At 44.5% G+C, this 14,345-nt stretch overlaps 1 protein-coding gene across 7 annotated transcripts in view; it reads left to right on the top strand.

The window, feature by feature from the left end:
* Positions 1-14,345, top strand: part of RNLS (renalase, FAD dependent amine oxidase) — a 72,999-nt gene that overhangs the window by 40,318 nt on the left and 18,336 nt on the right. Inside the window, exons 4-5 of one of the 7 annotated variants that reach the window (XR_010473579.1) lie at positions 5,573-5,660; positions 8,300-8,444. The exons of the other annotated variants lie outside the window; for them this stretch is intronic. The gene's annotated coding sequence lies outside the window, so the exon portion shown is untranslated. The remainder of the gene's footprint in view (positions 1-5,572; positions 5,661-8,299; positions 8,445-14,345) is intronic. 7 annotated transcript variants of the gene reach the window in all.

The following is a 14,345-nucleotide window of genomic DNA, read 5'->3' on the forward strand; positions in this document are numbered from 1 at the left end:
GTGCAACCTGGATGTTTCTTCAGTAAAGAGTTCGGTGGGGATAGACTTCCCGTGGGATTTTTACTGGGATTCATGTATTTGATCCCAAATTTGTAGTACTTGATCGAGAACTTGGTCTTTTTTTAGTGTAGTTCTACACCACAGAAGTTTTTAATCTGCTGGCATAATTCTGCTATTCTTTACATCTTTTAAAATTCTTTCCTGTCATGAGTTTATGATGGGAAAGGGGGTACAGGAGTGTTTGACCACATCTGAAAAATTGACTTTATGCTTTCTATAACTAGTGGAGTAGTTTTAAATATGAAGAAAATAAATCAATAGCTTAGTCTGCAAACAGCAGAGCAGTACACTTTCCAATGCTGAAGTTCGGTGGTGCTTATATGCCCCATTTCCCCAAAAATAAGACCTACCCTGAAAATAAGCCCTAGCATGATTTTTCAGGATGCTCAAAATATAAGCCCTACTTAGAAAATAAGCCCTAGTTACAGTTCATAAAAAGCTCAATTTAAATAGTGTCCAGGCAGCGATACATGTAAAAAAGTAATAGAGCAAAAATTAACATAAGACCCTGTCTTATTTTTGGGGAAACAGTGTAGCAACCTTATGCTTCACACAGCAAAGGCTGTTGCCTTTTATGCTGGTTTGACCGAAGCAGAGTTTATTTTCTTCATGCAGTTTTGGGTTGTTGTTTAGTGGGGTTTTTTTTGTTTGTTTTTTGGGGGCTTTTTTCTGTTTGCGTTCTGTGTTTTTGTTGGGTTTTTTTCAGCTTGCACAGTCATTGTTTGGATTTAGTTGAAGAACAATAAGATAACAGCCCAGAACAGTTAATGCTTTTCTCTAAGTAACTTTCTAGTGGTTTTGAGTTGGAACAAAGAGAATGAGAATGTAAGAACTTATCTCGGGTATTTCTGAGCGCTATGCCCACAGGCGCAAGGCAGCCGGGAAGGGGACATGGATGGGACAGACCTTGCCTGACATCCAGACTGATCAATGAGAATATTCCATGCTATTAGCGCCAGGATTTGTATTTAATAGGAGCTGAGTTTTCCAGCTGGGGTGACCCGTTCCGGTTCTGCTTGTTTCCACTTGTGTTCCATTTGGGAGTTCATTTATTTTGGCTTTTTACCATCCTACTGTTCTGCACTTTATTGTCATTTTATATATATATATATATATATTAGTAGTAGTATATTAGTACTATTTTGTAAATTATTACACTGTTTTTACCTCTATCCATGAGTTTCTCCCTTACCTTTCGATTCCATCTCCTCTTCGGGGGTGGAGGGGAGTGAGTGAGCGGCTTTTGTGGTTGTGATCACTGCGGGGTTAAACCTCAACACCTTTAATACCTTTCCATTGCCTTTCACACCCTTGTGCCTTGGAGCCAAAGGTGGTCAGTGTTTTGGTGATGCCTTGGCTGTCACGGAGGCCAAGGGGGGACGGATCACCCACATCACAAGGGGTAAGGCAGGAGAGCTACCCTGAAGGTATTTTCTCCCCTCTTCCCCCCTATTTCTTATAGTTTTGTATAAAACTTAAAATTCCTTTTTAACCAAGCCTCCGCTGCCAGAATGGGAAGTTTCCTTGGCCTGCCTGTTACTTCAGAATTATTTACTGATGCCAGAGAGTTGCTCTATTGAAATGAGAGGCGGTTTGATAGCTGTTCTTGACAGCTCTTCTGTTAAATAATAGCAGCTATTCTATCTGCATGGCCTTGTGTCCAGTCAGTAATTGAGTGCCGTGTTTCCTCTGTCAGACTGCATACAGTGTGGAGAGGCAGCATCTCTGAGCGGTGTACAATAGAACGTTGCTTTTCTGTCGCTTGTTCTATGCAGGGAAGTCGTGTTTGGATCTTGACTTACATGAGACTTGCAGTCAGGCAAGGGACAGTGCAGCAACCTCCCCCTGCTCCTCATCCGAGCTCCCTTTCCCGAAGAGAGCACCGTCTGTGTGCTCCCACTGTGTACGTCAGCCGGGCCTTTGGGAGGAAAACCGTGCTTTGAACGCTTGCTCTCCCATAATTCATTCTCTGCTCTGACGAGGAGCGGGTTATGCCTACGTGAGTAGAATCATAGAAGCATTTTGCTTGGGAGGGACCCTCAAGATCATCGAATCCAACCATAACGTAAATTTAGCACTGCCACATGTCCCTGAGAACCTCACCTCCATCTGTCCAACCCTCCAGGGATGGTGACTCCAGCACTGCCCTGGGCAGCCTGTTCCAATGCCCCACAGCCCTTTGGGGAAGAAATTGTTCCCCAGATCCAACCTCAACCTCCCCTGGCGCAACTTGAGGCCGTTTCCTCTGCTCCTGGCGCTTGTTCCTGGGGAGCAGAGCCCGACCCCCCTGGCTCCAAGCTCCTTTCAGGCAGTTCAGAGATCAGAAGGTCTCCCCTCAGCTCCTGTTCTCCAGCTGAACCCCCCAGGTCCCTCAGCCGCTCCCATCACACTTGTGCTCCAGCCCCTCACCAGCTCCGTTCCCTTCTCTCAACTCACTCCAGCACCTCAAGGCCTTTCCTGTGGCTCTGAGTAAGCATGAAATGGTTTCAAACTCTTGGAAATCTGTGGATTGATGTCAGAGGGTTGAGTTTGCAGGTCTCACAAATTGCTTAAAGTTTGAAAGGATCGAGCAGGTCATTTGAACAGTGTTTGTTCGCCGGTGTGTCACAGGCCATCACCTCTCATCCAGACACCTTCTATATTCAGCCCCATCACCTAGATGACAGTAAAGCTTACTTAGGTTTCCCTCTGGCACTTCAGTCGAGAAATTAAGTCCGAGTTTCTAGAAACTGTCAAAGATGAAGCACCTGTTCGTTAACCAGCCGTGCTTGGGAAAATGTCTCAGATTGTTGGAACAGGCTGTCCAGGGCAGTGGTGGAGTCACCATCCCTGGAGGGTTTGGACGGATGGAGATGAGGTTCTCAGGGATGTGGGGTAGAGGTGGACTTGGCAGTGCTGGGTTAACAGTTGGACTTGATGGTCTTAAAGGTCTTTTCCAACCAAACCGATTCCATGATTCTTTAAGTGTTTTTCTGATGCTGGCTGCAGATCTTCCTAGTGACAGGAACTCTCTGTCTAGGGAAGTGTTGAGCTTCTTTCATTATCCCACCTCTCAGATGTCTTTTTCTTCCAAATCCCTCTTAAGATTAAAATCGGACGCAGCCCTTTAGCGTGCATCTGCTAAGCGCTGAACGCAGATTTAAGCTCTTCTTCTATTCCGTGCGTGGTGACGCTGCTCACATGCGACTGCCCGCTCAGACAGACTTCGTGCCAGGAGCAGATTTCATTGCCATGAATTTTTCAGCAATTGTTGGTATACTTTTAAGCTTCTTACTACCCACTGACAGCTGTTCTTGAGACCTGTCAGCCCACCGGTCTTTAACCCATTTAGCATCTGCCTTATCGTTACAGTACGACGCTCTCTTTCAAGCGCTGTGCTGTGCCAGGCTAAGTTACATACCTTACAAAAACTCATGTATTGCTTGCACGTACTCACTTTAATCAGCCAAATGCGCAGTCCCTCTGAAGAGAGATGAGATTTGTTCAGGAAGACCCATTTTGGAGTCACATCGCCATTAATTGTCATCTTTATTAAGTGAGCTCCCCATCAAATTCCACTTGTCGTACTCAGAGGCTGATGTCAGCTGTTTTCCCCCTACCTGACTCACTTCTGTTTGTCCTTTTGGCACGATATTCAAACCCTTCCCCATCTCTGTGATTTCCCTAGAATTCCAGGATATGTTAAAAATCTACATCAAAGAGGCCACAGGGAGATCAGCCAGCTGGTTTAGTACTTTTGAGTGGAAACTAATGATTTGTTGCTAGTCAAGTCTTTATAAATAGTAACAGCTTTCTCAGCACTGCATGTCTGTATTTGAAGATGCTTTGTTGTCCATCCTTATGTGATACAAGTCCTCTTCTTTTTGTTCTGTATTGGACTGTAATACAAATGAACATTTCTGCATTCGTTGTATTTTTAGTGTATTTTATCAGTGTGGGCATGAATCATTATTCAGGTTTATTTGTTTGTTGTCTCAGCCATTCAGTTTGTTTTCTGAAAGTGCAGAATGAGCTCAAAACTTGTTTGGGACTGGTAGTGGTACTGCGTGTGCAGTTATAGAACGTAGTAATTTTTCAGGGTCTGTTGTGACACGGTTCTGCAGCTCAGAAGGGTAAATCACAACTCGCAGAGCATATGTCCTGGTTTTGTTAAAACCAAGTTTCTCTTTTAGTGAATGTGCCTGTCAGCTAAAGCTTCATATCAGCTGCATTTTCCTGGAGAACCAGATCCATGTTTTGGTGCACACAGCAATGGAATGCGAGGTTATTGATAAGCATGGATGGACATCTCGCCAGAGGGGCAACGAGAAACAGGTGACCAAGAAACTGACCAATGGAGTATAACATCCCTTTCACATGAATACTGCATATAAAAGTGGGAGAGCACGAGGATCTCGTCCCTCTTTCACTTTTCCTCATGGCCGACATTAGGAGAGGACCTTGCGAGTTGTCCCTGCGAACTGAGGCCAGTGACAGACTGAATCCAGCTCCGGTTGGCTGGAGAGTCCAGTCCAGGACTTCGGGTGCCGGCTCTGCAGTTGCTGGGACTTTCAGGATTGGTTTTGTATATTTTGTATTATTTTCTCTATTCTTATTAGTAGCGTTAGTAAAACATTTTTAATTTTCCCAGCTCTCTTCTCTCTGTCCTTCTTTCCCTCCCGATCGCCTGTCCTGAGTGGGAAGTGGGGAGAGGGGGTTAACAATACATCTGCCAGGGTTTTATTGTCACCCCGCAATCTAAACCCTTGACAGCATATTTGGGAGAAGAAAACCAGCTCTGTGGATTATGATTTTGAGCGTTTCCAATGGAAATCTTTAAAAAGTTTATTATGTTCTGACAAGGTCTCCTGGAGCCTGAGCTATTCCCTGTTGGGGGTGGGTGGGTGGATGGATGGAAATGCTAAATTATATTTTGTAACCAAATGCTAAGTTATAGAGAGTAATTTAGGAAAAAATGTTAAATTTAAAAAGCTTCTAAAATAACTTGTAACTGTCTTAGCTTCAGTAAAGTTGGGAACAGCAGGCTGCAGGTTCCCTATACAGTTTTTAGACCAAGTTAGCTGCAGGACCAGAAGAAATTCCAATCTTCTCTTTTCTTAAGGAACTAGTGAACTTCAGTGTCTCCATTTGGATGGACTCAGTCATATTTTCAGCAGTGTCCAACAAACTAGATTTATTCCACCAGCACATCTTTTGTGTCCCTTATTTCAACATTCAGTATTTGTTTAAATTGTAGTATGAAAACACCGGGAACCTGCTTATTTAAGTGGCTGATGTCTGGACCTGGACACAGGCCCTCAAACGGACACAAACACCATAGGAGAAAATAGAAAAATTATTTTAGCATAAGCAATATCTCCAAAACCCACAGTGAAGGTACCAGAATATGGTCGAGGTTTTCACACATTTAGGACCAGGCAAGGCAACCTTAATTCTTAAACCGCAGAATGGAAAAGAACGTACTCTGCCAATTCAGGAAAAGGATTCATTCTATTGTCTCTTCTGAATGTAGGGAGACAGAACATCTGCCGTGGAAAGGCGGAAAAGCGGCTGTTAATGGTGGCTGTGAGCTTTCCTCCTGCTCTGCCTCTCAACCTCAGGTCTGTGTTTTCCTCGCTTAGTTCACGTTTCTCTCGATACGTCCTTCACTTTCCTTTTCAAAAGTCATCTTCCTTAAACTTCTTTGGTTATAAATCTGTTCCCTCTACCATATTTTTCTGTTGTCTTTTCCTCCTACCCTATTGCCTTGTGTTTCATGTTCCCTTTCTTCTGTACCTGATACCTTGATTCTCATCTGCTTATCTCCTTGAATTTCTTTATTGAGCCTTGCTTTCTTCCCTTTCCTCTCCTTCCTAATCCGTTCTATCCACTGCATCAGATTCTTCTGTTTGCAGTGCTGGAATATATCGGAAATTATGTTTTCCCCTCTCCCTTGCCCTTTTAGTTGCTGAAATATGCACACAAGAATCCAAATACGTTTCTAAAAATAGCAAAAGGATAAAACTGTTTCAGCTTTGCAGTCTTTGCTTTATTAGAACTTCTGGGAGTAAAGTCCCATGAAGTCTATAACTAATTCAGCTGCAAGGAGACAAACAGAAGCAAAACAAAACCCAGAACGAAATATAGCCACAACCTATTTGATTTAAAAAGAAACAACAAACTTAAGGCAAATCTCGTGTATGCTCTAGCCCTGGACTGTGTCACCACGACACATCTATTTCTAAGTGGCATTTTCTGTCCTGGGTCTTTTTGCTTATATGAGGAGGGATCACTGTGTATTGGACAGTTCTGGTGGTTGATAGGAAAGCTAATGTAACTTGGTGTGAGATTAAAAGAAAATGATGTATCTTGAGCATTTTTAGACAAAGTGTGAGTCATGTAAATTCTGAAAGATGTGGTGGATGAGAATTTCTTCCCGTAGGAAACATCAGTCCAGGCAGAAGTCTTGGCATTTCCCGTTGTCCAACAGACTCATCTTCCTCAGCAAGTACATTTACTTTATCATTCAAGACTGCTTAGATATTTCTCAAATGAAAATAAATGGATTTTTTTTTTTTTTCATTTTGAATACTAACCTTTAAATGCCATGCAGATTTGGATATGTAGATGTTCATGACATGATGTTGAGAGTTTAGATTGCGGGGTGACAATAAAACCCTGGCAGATGTATTGTTAACCCCCTCTCCCCACTTCCCACTCAGGACAGGTGATCGGGAGGGAAAGAAGGACAGAGAGAAGAGAGCTGGGAAAATTAAAAATGTTTTACTAATGCTACTAATAAGAATAGAGAAAGTAATACAAAATATACAAAACCAATCCTGAAAGTCCCAGTGACTGCAGAGCCGGCACCCGAAGTCCTGGACTGGACTCTGCAGCCAACCGGAGCTGGATTCAGTCTGTCACTGGCCTCAGTTCGCAGGGACGACTAGCAAGGTCCTCTCCTAATGTCGGCCATAAGGAAAAGGGACGAGACCCTTGTGCTCTCCCACTTTTATATGCAGTATTCACGTGAATGGGATGTTATACACAGTTGGTCAGTTTCATTCTCTGGCGAGATGTCCATCCATGCTTATCAATAACCTCACATTCCATTGCTGTGTTCACCAAAACATGGATCTGGTTCTCCAGGAAAATGCAGCTGATATGAAGCTTTAGCTGACAGGCACATTCACTACAAGAGAAACTTGGTTTTTAACAAAACCAGGACAATTCTTCCACTCATTTCCAAAGTTCCTGTCAGCACGGTGCTTCCAGCGCTGCCACCCCTCGCCATGATCCACCATCTCCGTTCAGATACTGTGTTGAAGTGGATACAGGTGCCAGCCCCTAAACATGTTCCCTTTCTTTTCACGAGGGGCAATGGTTTCTTCTATCTCTCTTTCATTTTGTGATGGGAAGCGTAAATATGTAAAACACAGGAAAAAACCAATCATGTCTTCATATATCAGATGCCAAGACCTGATCTGACCAACTTCTTGAAGTCCAGTGAAAATAGCAGCTCATCTCTCCCTAGGGCTATGAAAGAAAACTGGATGTTAAACATGAATTAGACAAATAGAGACCAGAAGAGGGGGATATCATGATGCTGCTGGATACATCCCTGCTGTGCCCGCAGCTTCAGTTGTGCTTTCATCATTCAGAAAGCTTCAGAGGTGCCCAGAGGGATGGATGGCCAGAGGAATGGTGTGGCTTCTCACCGGGGGATGGCTAAATATTAGTAATAGCTTGGGATTCTTCAGCAGAGACAGCTGCGTTGTGTTAGCAGCCTCTGCAAGTACAAACCTCTCTTCCAGCACGGGAACTGGGAAGCCAAAGAAAGCTGTTTGGACTGGTTCAGAAAATGAGTAGCGGAAAGGTCCCAATAGAGCTAATACTGAAACTTACTTACAAGTCTGGCCTGAATGGGGGAAAAAATCCCCTGAAAATCACCCCAACGGGATTCTTGTGAAAGCTGAATAAAATTCTTGCATCTTTTTGATGTGCTATGCTCTACCCTGTATTCTTTCCTTTTGCATCCTCCTGGCAATGAACTAGACGTGTGCTTTAAAAAGAAACAGGGAAGCACCTTATTTTTTTTTTGCCTGAAGACATCAAGTGTCCAGGTGAATCCTTCTTCAGTAATTAACGCCCGAAGGTATTTTCTCTAGTACTTAAATTGAAATAACCTTGACGTGTGTTGTTGTAAAGCTGCATTTGATTCCCCGCGTGTGCCTCACCAAGGGCTGGTGTTGCGTTACAGGTGTCGTCTGTACCGAGACCTTGCGGATCAGCCCCACTTGCTGTGCTTCCACCCCGGTCAGCTGCAGCCCAGGAGCCAGAAACAGCAGGCAGATATCATCCTAGTTATTTATACGTTCATCCTGTCCACGTCGAAACATAGAGCAGTAAGCCAGTATCTTTCTTTGTTGCCTTGAAAAGCTATTTCGGCAACTACTGTGATAGTTGAAGGAAATAAATCCTCTCAGCTTCGTTATTCAGCTCAATTCTGTGTACAGTAGGTGCAAAAGTTACTTGCTAAATATTGTATGATTAAGATTATCTAAGTAATGAGCTCTTACATTTTGCCACCAGAGAGTATCAGAGCTGTGTGTAGTGCTTTGTGACTTTGTGTAGGAAGGAAGCTGAGTCCTCTGTAATGACACGGCACAGCGGGAAGATGAATCTGGGTGAATTTGCAAATTAATCCAGAGGAAATGTGACAATGAGCTTTATTCATTTTTTAGCTCAACTTTTCCTAGTGTCTTAGCTCCAAGGTAAGATCTTAAATCTATACCGAGGTCTCTGAATAAACTCAGGTTTTCTCAAAGATGCCTTCAGTTTCTGTCGACTTCGATGCTAGTCACAGAAACCAACAGGTTTTGCCAGAATAACACATAATAAACATTACTCTGCCTGTAGTATGGAAAGTCTATTTGCAGTCCTGCTAATGAGAGTTATGTGATGGCACATCATATATATATTCTATGTCATTATCTATAAATGATTACAAAGTAGAACTGGAGTATACATGCGTATTATATTTTTTTAGTTGGACTTGATTGACTAATTTCTTGGGATTCTTTGTAAGTGACTCTAATTTCCAAGAATGTCCAAAATCTCCTGGAAAATCCTGTGTATTCATTCCTAGCTGGAAGGAGTCAGTCTGTCCCGGTGGCTCCGCAGAGACATGCATTTCTACTGCTTCCCAGACAAAACTGGAAGACATTTCCGAGCTAAAATATGGGCATTTTGAACCATTGCAAGCCTGGTTGTCTTTCCCCAGGCAGCTGGTGATGTAACTATAGGAAGGGCAACAAAGATGCTGAAGGGAGTGGAGCATCTCCCGTGTGAGGAAAGGCTGAGGGAGCTGGGGCTCTGGAGCTGGACAAGAGGAGACTGAGGGGGGACTCATTCATGGGGATCAATATGGAAAGGGGGAGTGTCAGGAGGATGGAGCCAGGCTCTTCTGGGTGACAACCAGTGATAGGACAAGGGGTAATGGGTACAAACTGGAACACAAAAGGTTCCACTTAAATTTGAGAAGGAACTTCTTCATGGTGAGGGTGGCAGAGCCTGGAACATTCTGTGATTTTGTGAGACTTTGGACTGGGGAAAATCAGTTATTGTCTTCTCCTTTATTTTTACTTGCTTATAAACTTTACGCGCTGTTCTTCCCAGGGTGGAAGCTTAGCAGAGGTTCCTATTTTGAACTAAGATGTCATTATAGATGTAGTAAACCGTGGTGAGCGGCGTTTCCATGGTTTGTTGTGTGTGGACATCGCCTGTGCTGCAGGTTCATGAGACTGAAGTGCCGTGTACATTGGATGCATCTTCAGGGGCTGCGTTCCTTCTGATGGCACCACCGAGGAAATGACTAGATGTTTGGTTAACAGTTGTCCTCTGCACTCACAACCCTATCAGCCAAATAATGAGTCTGAAAATTTATTTTCTCCATTAATACAAACACAAAAATTGTGAATCTGGTGGATTTGTAAGGGACATCTTCAGCAGCTCAGGTTGCTCAGAGCCCCGTCCAGCCTGGCCTGGGATGTCTCCAGGGATGGTTCATCTACCACCTCTCTGGCCAACCTGGGCCAGGCTCTCACCACCCTCAGGGCAACAATTTCTCCCTCATGTCCAGCCTTTAGTTTAAAACCACCACCCCTTGTCCTATCGCAACAGGGCCTGCTATGGAATTGGGGAAAGAGGATAGAGGCTTGTTAAATTAAAAAATTGAAAAATATCTAGTAACAGAAAAAAAAACCTACAAAACAAATAAAAACAAACAAAAACCCAACCAAACCAAAACAGTTATTGCTTTGGGTCCCATGGAGCGTCATCCCTGGTTCCTCATCCTTCTTTTCTCACCAGCCCTTCCTCCCGGAGACAGGAGCTGGTGGTTCTCTGCCCTCCTGCCAGCTCTGTCCCTGCTCCTCCAAGCAGAGCCATTGCCTTTCTCTGTTGATGGCAAATGTTGACCAGAACTCAAGGTGCAATGCTTGCATGTAAATGTTTCTTGTGGAAACTGATGGACGTTTTAATTTAATAGCGTGTGGATTTCTAATCGTCCCGTCAAGAACAGCTGGTGGACAGGTATTCATATTTAGTTCTCAAAATCATTAGAAGCTTCATAAACTTGTACTGTCTGGTTGTCTCCAGCATCTTTTTTTTGCACTTAATCATCTACGTTTCTAAATATTCCTTTCCTTCCCGTGCCACGGTCTCTATCTAAAGCAGCTTTCTGCCAGGTCACCCAGGACTGTGGGAGTGCGGGATGTGCGGTTCCAGCTAAAGGGCCTTAGGACAGGTTATACAGAAGTATATTTTTTATAAGTGTGATAGCACAGACCAGTGAGAACGGTATCTCGGGTCAGAAAACCACCCCCCAGTACCTGTGATGTGTGAATGTTGTTGGGCCTGGTTTGCGAATGAGTGAGAACGTGATTGCAACAAACACGAGTGTGGTGTGTTTGGGATAATATTTTTTGAAAAAACATCGTGTCTAACCTCTTGGTCCATATCTGTAAACCTATATAACGAGAACTGTTAATGACAGAGAGCTCCGCCTGGCTCTGCTCTCGCTGCTAACAAGAACTTGGTGTGTGTGCGTCTCTGCGTCTGTATCAGTCGTTCCTCATTGTGGTGATTTGAAATAATTATTTAAGCTGTTATGGGTGTTGCGTACATGCAGGAGTGAGCGTTGTGATATACATATTTGTGTGTGTGTGTATACATTTGAAGACAGGCAGAAAGCAGTAGTGATTCGGGTATGGCTCAAATGGTATGGAGTAAGGGGTGGAAAGTCCTGGTTTTGCTAAAAACAAGACCGGTTCTCTTTTAGTGATTTTTCTTTCAGCTAAGCTCTTCTAGGTGGTACTTTTCTGAGTTTTAGCCTGCATGTGTTTCCTAGGATGCTGTACTCGGTGTTGATAAGAGGCCAATAGAATGCTGAAGAGCTCGTGTTTAGATTTATTACTATGGTAGCTAAGAAAGACTGATAAGTTTTCCCACGTTACATTGTGAGAGGGTTGTGTTTGAGGAGAGGTGGATGGAACAGGTGACTAGAACCGACCAAGCATTGCATTGGATCCAAACAGGATTATTCAAATAAAAGCTGAGCATAAGAAGAAAATGAGAAGTGTATGCCAACACCTAACTACATTTAGCGAGCATTTCAGTGCAGATGGAGCCGTGCTTGCGCTTCACTGTTACTGCTGCCTTTTTAAGAAAATCTGGAGCTGTTTGATGAGGAAGCTGAAGGGGAACACGAAGCCTTTCTCATAACCTCTGCTCCCTCCTACGCAGAGGCAGAAGCAGGAACAGGCCGTGTCTCCAGGCGGCCGGCGTGGTGGCAGGGGGCCAGTGGCATGGCCCTGCAGAGGGGACTTGGCTGTGGTCAGCGCTTCCTCCACGAGCCTGCTGAGGAAGAAGAGGTGCCCTCCGAGGACGCTTTGTTGTGAGAACCTGCTGTCCTGAGTAATTCACCCCCCAACAGAGCTCTGGTAAACTATCTCCAGGTACTGAGCCGAGCTGCTGATTCTGCTGGGTGGGTGTCTTATTAAAATCTCTTAATACCTAGGCTAAAAATATCTTTATTACCGTTTAACCACAGAATTTCCTTTTTAGCTTTTAAAATAGTGATCACCAGTCACTTACAAATACTGTGTCACTGACAGCATCTGATTGACGCATTTAGATTTGCTGTCAGCATATCAGTGAGTCAGATGCTGCAAATAAAATATTAAGCAAAGCAGTTTAAGGAAATAGCAGAAGCTTTTTGGGGGGCAGCATCAGTGGCAGGGTGACTGAGGGCATGGCTGGGAGAGAAGTGTGTGATCACAGAAATAAAGCATGGAACAAGTGAAGAAGGTGGAGAAGAACCTTCCTGGTCAGCAGCTGAGATGAGCACTGCGGGATTACACGGGGCTTGTGCACCAGCTTATTCATCTGCTGGGAAAATAAGCCACCCCTACTACAATCCTTCATAAATGCATCAGGTTTTCTTAAATCCAGATGCCTGACAGAGTTTTCTGGAAGGTGGGAGAGAGAACAAGAGGGAACGGGGGCAGGATGTTGTATTTCTCTTTGTGCCGTCCCATGGCAGGTGGCACTGGGGGTTGGCCAGGGCTGATGTTGTTTGCAGCAGAGGAGGCGAAGGTCCTGAGAGCTGGGGGGGCGGCTGTTTCATCCCTTGACACAAATCACAGCATCTTTCAGAGTATTGTCATTGCTCCTGATTTCTGACAGCCCCAGCAGGCCCGTTGTGCCGAGCAGGGACCGCATGTCCCGTGACACGTGTCTCGGAATGGCTTCAGAAATGGGAAGGGCTGGAATTGGCTCCTCATATTTTTCTGCTTTAACAGCACTGTCGTTCCTTAAAAGTGCTGCTCTAAGTTATTTTCCTTAGTGCATCAGTGACTGGTAACGTCTAGATGTTCTAGATTGGCAGTTGTCTTGGCCATGCCTGGTAAGCTAATTTGAATGTACCCGGTGATCCTGTGTGATAACACGAGCTGCGTCTGGCTGTTTGTTCTGTGAAACTGCTGCTTGTCAGGATGCAACATCCTCTGTGCCACCCAGTGAGCCTGACAGTGACACAAAATAGGAGTGTTTTCCCTCTGGAAGTCTTTCAAACCAGGACCTTGATTTGTTTGCCCACATTTGCCCATGTATCCTTACATATGAGCGTCCCAGCTGAGCTCTGAAACCGTGATAGGGACATAAGTATCCGCAAGCTTTTAGAAGTACAGAATTAGGAATAGGAATAGGAAAGCTTTCCAAAACAAGTATTATTTTAAGTGCATCTCACCTTGTAGCATCTCACCTTGTAGTGTGGTTCCTCCCTGTCCCCAGCAGTTGGGGGTGACAGGTATGTGCGACTTTGTGTGAAGTTACGGGTCACCTGTCTGTCTGCTTCAGTTACCAGACTGTCCTGAATCCTTTACCCACCCGTTGTGTCTCTTCCCCATCTCTGCTTGCTCAAAGTTGTGGTTGCAAGTCAAGCCCTTGCTGGAGCCTCTGCCAGCATCCAGGAGCGGGTGGTGACCATGATCCAGACGCTACGCGGCACCTTTCTGCAGATGAAGGTGCACATTGCCGTGCCCTCCCTTGCTCACCGGCAAATGCCTTGACATCCAGGATTTAAACCTTGATGGTCCTGGTCCTTTCTCGGCCATGGGAGCAGCTGGGTTTATTTTTGCATCCCTGGCCTGTGTGCTGGTGGGCTGGGCTTAGCGCTGGCCCTGCCAGCTCAAGCCTTGGCTTTCCTCTCCCTCCTTGGCCCTGACGGGACCTCTGGGTCCTCTCCTTCCCACAGCGCGAGCAAGGCAGTGAGGTGACATTAAAGGACTGGAACGGCAGATAAAAGGCCCTTCCTATATTTATGGAGTGTTACAGATAAGTAATCCACTCCGCTGTCAGTGGCTGGAGAAACAGCATATAAAGTGTATGTGCCCCTTGCTTTGATGTGATGAAACCTCCAGAGATTCAGCGTGCAGCTGTAGCTGAGTTTTTCAGTGGAAAATATAAGATTTTCGTGTCTTTATGCGTTGCTTTAAAAATATCACTATGGCTGATTCTTGTACGCTGGACAATTCCGTGCTCTGAAAGCTGTTGTGTTGGGTTTTTTTTTCCAAACCGTTATTAAAATCATCTCAACCGTTTTTGTTGGAAGGGAAAAAATTAATAGTTATTTTGCGGTTTTATACACAACATTAAAACAACAGTCTGGTTTTCATTTAAACCAATAAAAGTATGGAAATTCAAAATGAAGGCTCTCTTCATGTCCTTAGATCAACTTGTTGGCC

This window comes from Columba livia, chromosome 6 (assembly GCF_036013475.1).
Source record: "Columba livia isolate bColLiv1 breed racing homer chromosome 6, bColLiv1.pat.W.v2, whole genome shotgun sequence".
Lineage (NCBI taxonomy): Eukaryota > Metazoa > Chordata > Aves > Columbiformes > Columbidae > Columba > Columba livia.